This window comes from Pinus tabuliformis, chromosome X, assembly GCF_031772625.1.
Source record: "Pinus tabuliformis cultivar Carrire ecotype Pingquan chromosome X, CPIR1, whole genome shotgun sequence".
NCBI lineage: Eukaryota > Viridiplantae > Streptophyta > Pinopsida > Pinales > Pinaceae > Pinus > Pinus tabuliformis.
In genome coordinates, this window is record NC_142308.1 from 418,827,290 (window position 1) to 418,839,744 (window position 12,455).

A 12,455-nucleotide genomic window follows, 5' to 3' on the forward strand; every position below is an offset into this window, starting at 1 on the left:
TAAGACAAACTCAGATCCAGAAAAAAGAGCCAGACCCTCCTCTCGAAGAGGCAAAGAGGTAGGGATAGCGAGCCAAATGAGCTTTCACCCAGCACCCGCGGTTAGACAATAAACATCAACAGAAACCGACAAGCATAATGAACTAGGGGGCACAGACCAACCACAAGGAGATGGCCACCAACTTAGGTCAAGCCGCCCTGGGTGCCAAAATATAGAACTTTGTTTCCACTTTCATTTGCATCCCTTCTTAATATTAAGTAAAGAAAGTACAATTACATAGTTTTGTCTCAGAATATACATCCAAGCTTAAAAAAAAAAAACACCCAAACAGATAATGACTAAGGTCTGCATCTAAGGTACTATCAACCACAATATGTTCATCCATTGTTCAACATATGCTTAGTTGCAAAAAGAAAAAATGGAAATATAGCAAATATCATATAATAGTCTTATCTATGAAGTAGGAATAGTGCCAGAAGCAGATCTAGAATCTCGGTTGAATGCAACATAGTGTATGACCTCAGGAGATGCTGAAATGCCTCTTTTAGAGAGTAAGTCAGCGATGATATTCTGCTCCCTGTATATATGATTAAAATCAATGTGCTGGAATGATCTTATCAGGATATAGATGCACTTCATCCAATAGGCCAATAGGGGAGGTTGGAAACATGACAATCCCTTGATCAAATCTATGCATCCTTTAGAATCCCCAAAAAATTGCAGAGTGTTGATGTTGAGCCAGCTAGCAGTAAATAGCAGCCCCCATAATGCGATGATTTCCGCCCTGTTATTGGAACTGGTACCACCCTCCCACTAGAAGTGATAATACTTGTCAGGTTCAGTAACAATGAGCACACCACATCCGCATTGTCCAATTTTACAAGCCCCATCAAAGAAACTGTTAATTTTAGGCAACAATGGTATGTTCTATGATTTAGAGCAATTTTACTTCAATTTCTTTACTATCCCAGTATCAATATTCATATTAGAAATCACATCAACATGATAGTAAAATGCAGATAAAACATAAACATAAATAGTAGAAGACAAGCCAAGACAAGAAGACACAATATGTGGCACCAGCGAGGGACAAACCCCAATGTGGGGAAACCTTTTATCAAATCTTCTTTTAGTCTTCAATAGTTCAACAGAGAGAGATATTACAATTTACAAATCTGATCATTTATAACAGCAGCAAAAGAGCCCTAACCAGAAAAGTCAACGCTGGTCAAAATATAGATTTGACCCTCAGCAAATCGGTCAACTTCAGTCAACTTCGGCCTCCAAACAACAAGATAAAAAACCCTCAAAATAGTTAAATTCAGGCTAGTAAAAGTCTAGTCAAACAACTGACATTTGGTCAACCCTAGCTGCAGTCAATAGTCAACATTTAGCCTTGATTTCTATGCCCAGAAATGTGGCATGCCCAAATAAAGATAGCCCTCACAAAAATGCAGTCAAAGGTGGTCAACGCATGCTGGTCAACGCTTGGTCAAACTATCCAGAAATTCGGTCTCCTAAAATTTCGGCCTCCTGAAATTTCGCTCTCTTGAAATTTTGCTCTCCTTTAATTTTAGCCTCCTAAAATTTCGCTCTCCTAAAATTTTGGACGTGTGGAGAGAGAGAGGCCCAGATATCCGTACCCAATCAATGAGGAGAGAGAGAGAGAAGTGTGAAGATGAATGTGTCCAAATGAGGCTAAGGTGTATTTATAGCGAATGTTGAGGATGAATAGACATGACTGTTGGGCTTTTGAGCCTACATAAGTTTGTTGGCCGACCTTGAAAATTTGTCCATAGTCCAAAAAAATTCATAACTTCATTTGTACATGTTGGAATCAGATGATCTTTAGATCAATCCTACACCTCTTAGAGAGAGGAATACAAGAAAAATATCAGCTGTCATAAATAAGATGACCCGTGTGGAGTTTGGCACTAGTTTCCAATTTTAACACTCCCTCTCAACTAGGGAGAACTCCATCTACTAATCTATTTGCCAATCTGTACTATCTCTCCCATCAATGCACTACTCTGATCTGCGCTGCTCTGCTGAAATATGAATAAGGAGAAGTGATTGAGAATGTATCATACCAATCTCCACTAACCCGAAGTCAGTCCAAATAAAAGAGAGTGTCTCATAGCACTCTCACTGACCTAAAGTCAGTTCCAATCAAAAGAGAGTGTCTCATACCACTCTTACTGACCCGAACTCAGTGCCCATTAACCCAAAATCAATATTTCTCATCCTAGCATAGGGAGTACGGTAGTACACGATGCGTCCATCAGTAGTACTATGGTCCCTATCCTCATTTCCCTACTCATTGGCCAGATGAGAGGTACTTCCCATGAGTCCCAAACTGCATGGGTAGGATGTCTCAGCAGGAGAAGGATGAACCACTCATCCTACCTACATGTCACCAAGAGGTATCATAGGAGAATGCTGAACCACTCACCTTATACACAACAAATAACTAGGGGAAGGTTGAACCACTCACCCTATGGTTGCTCATTGCTCCAAGAAGTACCTGAAGCCCCCCAGAGCTTCCAGAGCTCAATGTCCATCTCATATAGGACCCTCATAAGAGGGTCTCTCCACGACTCCAAGTTGTACTCGGAAGGCCGAGAACTTGATCTTCCTCAGGGGCTTTGTCAGAATATCGGTGACCTGGTCATCAGTCCCAATGTGATGGAGCCTTATTGCTCCTCATTGTACCATATCCCATATAAAGTGGTCCCTGATATGTATATGCTTGGAGCGATCATGAAACACGAGATTCTCTGATAATCGTATCCCACTTTGGTTGTCGCAAAGGATCACCGTGGTATCCAACACATGTCCAAACATCTCACTAAAGAGCTTCCTCAACCAGACAACTTCATAGGAGGCCATACTAATAGCTATGTATTCGGCCTTAACGGTGATCAAGGCAACCGATTTATGCTTCCTGCTCATCCAGGAAATCAAAGCAGAATACAAAGAAAAAGAACATCTTGAAGTGCCCTTGCGATCCACCGCACTGCCAACCCAATCAGCATCAGAATAACCATGCAGCCTCACATCTCCGATAGTGCATCTTAGTCCATGAGTGATTATGCCCCGAAGATATCTCAGAAGATTCTTGGCACCAATCCAATGTATATGATGAGGCTCAACCATATATTGGCTCAATGTGTTAACTGAAAAACATATGTCCGAACGGGAGTTCACCAAGAACATCAATGCTCCTATGAGTTGACAATACTCATAATCATTTCCTAATTTAGGTCCAGTAGCACTACCACATAACTTCTTCAAGTTAAGTTCCATCGGAGTAGTCATAGGCTTGCAGTCCACCATCCCAAATATTTCCAATATCTTCACAACATATTTTCCTTGAGAGAGAAAATTTTCACCTGGCTTTTGCTAGACCTCCAACCCTAGGAAATAGTGCATCGGTCCTAGGTCCTTCATCTCAAATTCAGAAGCTAACTCCCTCTTACATTTGTGAATGAGAGGGTCTGCACTTCAATCAGCTCCATGCTTGATTTTGTAGAGCCACTTAGAGGTGACAACCGATTTGTCTTAGGGTCTAGGGACCACATTTGAAACATAATTCTCCATAATTGAATCCTATTCTTCATTCATAGCATCCTTCCATACTTGTTTCTTCATGACTTATTCGAATGATGAAGGCTCATTTTGAATGATAGTGCTCATGACAGTCAAGTATCCTTAATACCTTTTCGACTTCTTGCTTTTACGGAAGTACCCCTTGGTGCAATATGTCTCTCGGCATCTTCGAGAGTCTTCGTAAGCCATGAGGGTCTCCTCTTGGGGGAGGAAGGCTCATGAGGAGGATCTATAGGATCCATAGGTTCATCAACATTAGGCATTGTTTCGTTCTCCTTTTCACCCTGATTTCTGGTGTCAGCTTCTTTGTCCTTCCTTAGGATAGGAAGCTTGTTGATCTTCTTAAGGGCCATATCTTCGTCGAAGGTGACATCATGACTTATCTCAACTTCCTTTTGACTAGCGACATAAATTCTATATCCCTTAGAATTTTCACTATAGCCCACAAAGATTCCTTTCTTCCCAGATGCACCCAATTTGCTTCTTTTCTCTTTTGACACATGAAAATATAAGGGACTTCCAAAAATTATAAAATGAGAGACATTGGGTTTCTTACCAATGAACATTTCTTCGGGAGTCTTGGAGTCCAATGCTTGATGAGGGCATCGGTTTTGAACATACACGGTGGTATTTGTAGCTTCAGCCCATAGGAACTTCGGAAGGCCTTGATCATGAAGCATGGCAAGAACTGCTTCTACAATAGAGCAATTCTTCCTTTCAGTCATACCATTCTACTCAAGAGTGTATGACGTTGTAGTCTCCCTCTTAATGCCAGCTTCTCTTCAATAATCTTGGAATTCATTAGATTCGTATTCAATCCCATTATCAGTCCTCAATATCTTGATTTTCTTCTCGGATTGGTTTTCGATCAAGGAACTGTCAGAACTAGGTGAACACTTCATCCTTCTTCTTCAAGAAGTAGACCCAGGTCTTTTGAGAATAATCATCCATAAAGGTGAGATAACATAAGTATCCTCCCAAAGTGTCTTCGGGCATCATACAAGATATGTCAAAGTGAATCAATTGCAATATATCTGTCGCCTTGCTATTACTTGAGGGGAATGGTCCCCTTGTATGTTTTCCTTTGGCACATCCCAAACATACACCTTCATGCTCTGCTTTGAACTTGGGTATACCAGTCACCATCTGTCTCACATCGGGTAGGGCCTTATAATGAAGATGGGAAAACCTAAGGTGCCATAGTTCAGATTGTAGAGATGTGTCGCAAGACATGGCTCCTAATGGAATTCCTCCAACTTGATACAAAGTGTCAACCCTAAACCCAAGGGTAAAAGAATCTTTAAAATTTCTTTTCCAAGCACGTACCTTTCCATCTATGAATGCCACCTTGAATCCTTTGTCCTCCATGGCTGAAATGGACACTAGGTTCTTCTAGAGATCAAGTACATATAATACTCCTTGCAAATGAATAGTGTTGCCTTGATTCATGTTGGACACCTAATCCTCAATGGGTTAGTGTGGTAGCTGAATGGACAAAAGGAGTCCAAGTGACCTTGGGATGTGAAACCCAATGGTCACAAAAATGTACTATAAATGTATATCTCCTGTTAATAAAAAATGTATTGTCATGTTTTATCATTCATATTTCTCTTGCTACCCATGTGTGTTTAACATGGTATCAGAGCAGGCGTATTCCTGCCCTGCATAACTAATTTGAGCCATTTGTTTTATGGCCCTTATGTGTATGTGCAGATCATTTCATGAATATTTCTTCAGCTCAATTTTAGCTGCAACCTGTTTATACTGCTGCTGGTGTCTTCTCTCCATATAGAAGCGCCTCCATACCCCTGACAATGCCTGAGTTGCTCCTCCATATAATTAGTTTCTCCTAACACTGCATGTGCTCTATGTTATCACTCAGGTTGTCCTTAAGCTCCTAAAAGGATACGGCCGAGGTAACCACAAACCAATCTTTGGATTGCAGGTTCTAGCCCACCTGCAATCAGAGAGGGCTCTCTCTTTCTGATTTAGCTTTGTTGATGATGATTTTAGGCTAGCTATTGGGTTCAGGGGTTTTGTTCAAGTTTGGTGGGAAGGATGATGCTTTCAAGTGGAGAGGCAATGCATAGTGTAATAAGTTTCAAACCATTGGGCATGGAGTCATAGAGTAAGACTGCTGGTGCGTTTTCTTGGTCACAAGAGGAATAAGGAGCAAGGTAGCTGCTTATGAAACAACATTAAAGCTTAAAAGGATGGAATGAATGCTAAGGAATGAGAGGATCCAAAGAATCTCTCAATCAAATTAGCAGAAAGAAGCTGAATGAACTCTATCTAGGAGCAGCTAAGAATTCTCAGATAACAGTCATTCATATATGAAATAGGTCAAACATGAGCCATAACGGAATTCATATTTATGCCTAATTCAAGAGGAAAACATTAAGAAGCCACAGAACCTGGGCATAGAGTGCAGCTAAGCAAATTCTAAACCAATCCTTTGTTCTGTGATTTGAGCATATATGAAATTGAAATAACAGAGGTAAGGAAAACTTATTGATTCATATAGCAGCACAAGAATTCCACATTCAATTCTTCAGACCATTAGACACAGAGCAGACAGTCATTTCTCCAAGCCTGTAAGCAGTCTTTGATTATAGAAAAAGTATCAGACATACAGTGCGAGTCTCTCTTGGAATACATTAGCCGACCAACCCTTTTAACAATGCAGAGGGTGGTATATATACAAAAATTGGATACAAAAATATCTAGATGAGAAGTTAATAGCTCATAACTTCTTTACCAACTCCTAAGGAGCGGTTGATGAGAAAGTAAATGCTGAAATAAAGAAAAATGTAACAACTGCTCTTTCTGTCAGTGAATATTGACTTTTGAGTACAATTGAGTCGGCTGGGCTGTGCTTTAAAAAATCCACGCTCTTAGGCTTGCCATCTCAGCGCTTTGCTTTGTAACTGATCCAACTTGTCCTGCGCGTTCCTTAATTGCTCTGTCCGGTGCTTTCGTGCCTTATCCTGTGTTTGCTGCTGACCTGTAGCTGACCGAGATTTTGAAATAACCAAAAAGGGGCGAAAACTGAAATTACCTGGGCAAAACGGCCAACATTGCCTGCCACCAATCCTCGGGAGGTAACTGATGCTTTTGTATTTTGACAAGTGTCTCATCGGCCTCTGTGTATTTGTAATAGTTGGGCGGCATTTCAAACAGGTGTTTGACTTCATGCTCTATGTAAAATAAACTTTCCAGCCTGTCATAGAAGGTCTGTCCTGAAGGTGGCCCTGCCTCTGCTGTAGAACTTGATGCGGCAGTAAGCTGGTTTGTGACATAATTATTAAGCCTGGTTGCATATTGGTCACGTGTCAGCAATTTTCCAGCGCTAGTCAGCAGGCTGGGCAATCCTCTGGTCTGTAGTGTTGCAAGCTTTGTGTCAAAATTGTCTACCTCCCTTTGTATTTCCCGACATCTTGCTTCTAAAGTTTGCACAAAGCTTCTCAGTGTGAGCACCCTTTTTACTGTTAATATGGCCTTTGTTCTGTTCATGATATGCAGTGCTGCCAGCTCTTCCTTAGTCTGATGATTCAGAAAATTGATCATTCTGTTGGCCTGCTCAGGCATGCTTCCTAATGCTGCTTTGGCTCTCTGAGTTTCAAACTGAGCAAGGCCAAGTAGTTCTACCTGCTCATACATTGCCTGAATTGACCTCCATTGGCCAGTGATTGACTGATTAATCTTGGCCCACAGAATTTTCTTTATTTCAGCCAAGGTCTTGTCCAAAGACAGCTCTTTCTCCAAGGTTTTAACGTTGTCCTTCAAGGCCTTAATTTCCCTTGTCTGCTCAGCCACTGTCATTTTGGACTTATCATATTTTTCTTCCAATTTGGCTAGCTTTTCTTTGGCCTCTTTTATTTCTGTTTCCTGAAGCTTTAGCTCATTGACAGCTCTTGTCAATTCGTCCATACTCATGCTTGTTTCAGGTGCTGCTGCTGTTGCCGTTGTAGCATCTGTAGCTGTTGTAGTTGTCGGAACAATGGGAGGGGTCACCGCTGCTTGTGCAAGTGGAATAGCAGCAACAGTTGGGACTGTCTGAGGTAGCTGGGAGGTCGACTCTCCCTGCCTTCCTTGTAGTGCTCTCTCCAACTCCCCTTCCAAATCAATTACTCTTTGGTTCAATTTCATCATCAAATCCAATTTATCCTCAGCTTCTTTCTCTTTCTGCAGTTCTCCTGTTTGAGGGTGCTCAGTAGGAAGCAATCTCAATCTCTTTTTCAATGCAGCAATATCATCATCCTTTTTCTTCATAAGGGCCCTCACACCATTAGGATCCTTAGGATCATGTCCTAAGTCCACAATAATGTCCTCCAATGTTTTAATTATGTTGTCTTTGGCTATGGAGAACAGTCTTTTGAAGTCCAACTGAGCGTTAGTATTCTTCAATGATTCCTTCAACTCATGGGCCAATGTGGCCTTCTCTGCAAGGGTGGCATAGACCATTTCCCCTGTTTGCTTATGTAGCTCTATTTGATCCATGGGGTGAATGTCCTTGGCCAGGACCTCTAACCTTGTCTTAAAAAAATCTGCAGCTGACTGTGGCTGCTGAACCTTGGGCTTGAAGTGGCTGAGAATCATCTTTTCTTGTTTGATTTCAAATGCTACCATCAATCTTTCTTGCTTGGCAGATGTTGCTTTAAGAAATTGATCATATATTTGCACTCTAAGTAGCTCATTTTGAGCTTTGATTTCTTTGAAGTTGGCTTTGACGCTAGCTGGTCTCTTGCTTGTTGTGTGGAGGAAGACACCTCCATGCCGTGTTGTCTGTCTTGCTCTTACTGTAAAGAGCTTGTAGGCGTATGATGGCTTACTTCCCTTCTCGGGCTTTCTATGACCTCCTCACTGACCTCTTCTTCAATTGGAGGTTATCCTCTTTGCCTCTTAGATTCAGGCTACTCTGTAGACCCACTAGCAGGTGTGGAGTCTTCTCGGTCTCATTTTCTGCTTCTTTCTTCATTGATAGGAGTTTGCAGAGGTGGAACTTGTAGTGCCTCAGTTTGCTGTGGAGGGGTTTGCCCTTGAGTTTGTTCCATTGAAATGACAGGTTGCCCTGTGACCATTTCTTGCTCTGTCTCCATTGGCTCTTTTCCTTTAGCTGTACCTGTTGCTGATGTAGATGCCCCTTGGGCAGCTTGTGCAGATGTAGCTATGGTTGTGCCCTCTTCAACTTGGTATGGCATCTTGAGAGTTACCTGGCCAGCAAAATCCAAGTCAAGAGTTTTTTCAAGATCTTTAGCAATTTTCTCCAAAATTTCCTCTTGAGTGAATTCTTCAACTAAAGTGCCTTGTGCCCATGCATCTTGATTAGCATATTTTTCGATGTGTGGGTTTTTGCAGTGGTCATAGCGTGTCAATCTGTATTTGACCCTTCTGGCGTTAATAAAGCCAAGTGGGTCATAAGGGACGCACCAAAAACTTCTTTTCAACTTGAGTTGATCTTTGAGTATCGGGTCAGCATCTTGCCAACCTTCCTTCTAGTTCATGATGAAGGGCCCTAGGTGGTCTTTGAATTTCAGTTGAGCCTTCTTCTTGGTGCTGTGAAAATGATTCAAATCTGAATTTATAAGCTACCTGTAGTATTCCAAGGAAAATAGCCTCATTGGCACATATCTTGGGAGCCTGTAAGGACAAAGCTCACAGCCATTAATTCTAATCACAGTGTGGTCCTGATATAGGTACCAATCACCTACTTTGTAGCTCTTAGATAGCTGCAGTAACTTCTACATCTCATAAGTTATTCTGGGAGGAGGAGATTTCATCAAGAGGCAGGAGACGGGATAAACAAACTGGTCAATGAACTCACAGTACGAATAAGGAGAATGCTGGACTTGATGGAATACTGATGACCAGAATACTACAGATCTTCTTTCTCCCTTTGAATCTAACTTTTTGATGGGACACTGGAAGCTTTCAGATTGATAATACATGAACAAATGATAGATGTATGAGGAATTTTTGAAAAATCCTTGCCTATCTAGCTTAATGAGCTGGTCATGGATTTTGTTTGCTATGAACTTGGCATAATTATACTTGACAGCAGGAGGCCGTCCCTGGCTAAATGAAGACAACAGAACCAACACTATCTCATCCACATGTTCACTTGTTGTGAAACCCAACACATAAGATATGATGTCTATAAGTAACTTGCCCACATCATTGAAATGGTCGTATAGGAATGGAGGTGGCTCCTTAGGTTGGGAATCGACCCTCATAAATGTCTTAGCAATTTTTTCAATCTTGGGGCCGGGAAGCCAGGAGGCTTCTTCCAGCAAGTTATTCATGGAGAATGGCAATAGTATCTGAGTCTGCTTGGAATTCAACATCTGGTTGATGGAGTCAGGCGTGATATGAAAAAGTATGCTCCCAGAAGGAGACTTAACAGCCCTCTGACTTGGCTCATAATTTGCAGCACACAGGTGAATAATCTCAGGAAAAATGTTGACAGAAGGGAGGAAATAATGTGGCAGATTAGACTCCCATATGCCATACATGTCAGATTTGTTTATGAAACTGTTTCTTAGCTGGCAGTAGGTCTGTAAATGATTTCTGTTTCCAACTAGGTCTTGAATAAGATATTCTGTATCAGCCAAGGCCATTGACTCAAGTTCTTTGCTTGGTGGATTTATGGGAGTGATGTTCAAAGCTGATGGAGTGGCCATTATGCAACTTTTGAATTCTTGAGCTGAAAAGAAAATAAGGGCAACAGCTGGCTAAACAAACTTATCTATGAGGACTAGCAGAGGAATCCGAGACTGAACTCAAAAGCAAATGGTAGCTTGACTACTTGGAAGCTTATGCTGTGAGAGACCAATTTTGTGGAGTTTTGGGTCAACTTCCCTTCTTTCAGTGAATTCTCTGGAGCTAGAGATTGCGAGGAATAATGCAAAGGGGCAGAGGACAATTACAGTTTCAGTGGATTGATTTAAGCAGTGGACTAAGGTAAAATAGGGCAATGTTGAGATGCTGCGAGATCTTTCCTGGAGGCCGAGCTCTAAACGGAACTTTCCAGTGAAATTGTAAGTGGGCACAAGGTTTTCGAGGCTTTTCCTGAAGTAAAGAGTTTCCAGTGGGTTTTAATGGAGTTTTATGCATGGCAGAGCTGCCAATTGGGGAAATCTGCAGGTTTGCAGTATGAGCAGTGGATGAAATGAAGAGCAGGAGCGAAAAAGGGGAAGATATGACAAATACCTGGTTCAACAGAGCCTAGAGTGGACAAGTTGGTGCGAAGGTAGGCTATGAAGCCGAATTTGCAGGCTGCGGCAGCTCAGTTGCTCGATTTCAAGCTTCGGGAATGAGGAAATAAATAAAATAGTGAACCGGAGCCTTCAAATGAACCAATAGAAATGAACTACAACGGTCGTTTGCACGCTCTTTTTAAGCAAAAATTGACATTTGGGTGCTTTTGGCGCTTTTTCAGGATGACGTCAGCGTGACGTCATTGGCGGGTCCCGGGTACGGATGGATGACAGGGCAGCTGACGTGGCAATGACACGGTGGCAGGGCGCGGGCACGAAAGGGATGAGGTGGCGGCAACGTGGCACAACAGCGGAGGCGAGGAGGGTGATGCGTGGTGGAACATGGCGCTGATGTCATGCAGGCGAGAGCGGTTTGCGGTTTCGGGCGCACCGCCTTTGTACTGAAGCGGTTTGGGAGGAGGGGGCTCCGCCACACCCGGGAGGATGACGCGTGGCGGGAGTACGACGGGAAAACCGCCGAACTCCCGGACGCTAACCCTCGGCGTGTTGGCGTGTGAAAAGACCCACCCACCGTAGATCTTGGGTGGGCCAGATCTAACGATCGACGGGACAGGTAAGTCGGTGGAAGGTTAGGCAGAGGACCCTTAGGGCGAGGACCTGCCCGCTATTTTATTTAATTATTCATGTGGCGGGGGGGGACTTTAATAAAGACGGGTTTTATGGGTTATACGCCAGCGGGAAAAAACTTCGGAAACATGGGTTTTGTGGGTTAGGCTTAAGCGGGGGAATGAGAGTTTAATGTTTAATAAAGCATTTTAAACATTAATTTTGGGAAATGACTGCGAAGGGGAATAAATGGCTATCATTTCAACCATGGGTTAACTGATCCCAAGGGAAAAACGAGGAAAAATTAAATATAAGTCCCAGATGGACTTAATATTTCCCCAGTTTTTAGAAATATGGCTATAGTGCCAGGGGGGGTTATTTAATGTTTTTTGGATTTTATATAGTTTTAGTAGTAAATGGTGATGGGGAACAGTTAGGGAGCTATATAGTAGAATCAGGAGTTAATATGATCTGGTAGAGTGGAACTGAAGGGGAACAATGATAAGTCTATGAAGTGATGATAGACATAGAGATTGTGTAGAAGATGAAAACATGACTTTTACACAAGAAATGTGGCTTCTTTTCATGAAGAAAGTCAAAACTTTGACTTAATGTTTCACAAAAATGAAATGGACTCAGGACTTGTTGGGCAGATCCCAAGGTCCTTTTAGGGGTGTTAGTAAGAAACTTTGAGGGGGAGTGAGAGGAAATTAGACATGCTTCTAGAACTATACCATTAAAACATTGCTTTGGTACCTCTGCCACTGATGAGATGAGCTTTCTTTGCCAAGGCCAACACTGAAGATGATCTTGCTTCTGCAACCCCAAGCTACCTACCCAACCTAATACACCTAGAAATTTTTGTTACTTCAGGAAGGGTGCACTTGGACTTGCAGACCCTGATTGCTTTTTTCTTTTTTAGCTGCCCTCCTATCTAAAAACTACCCTTATTGCTTCCAAGGACCCAGATTAAACAATTGGGCTCCTTTATTCTCTACCTAGCTACTATCCTGCCAAGCTTAA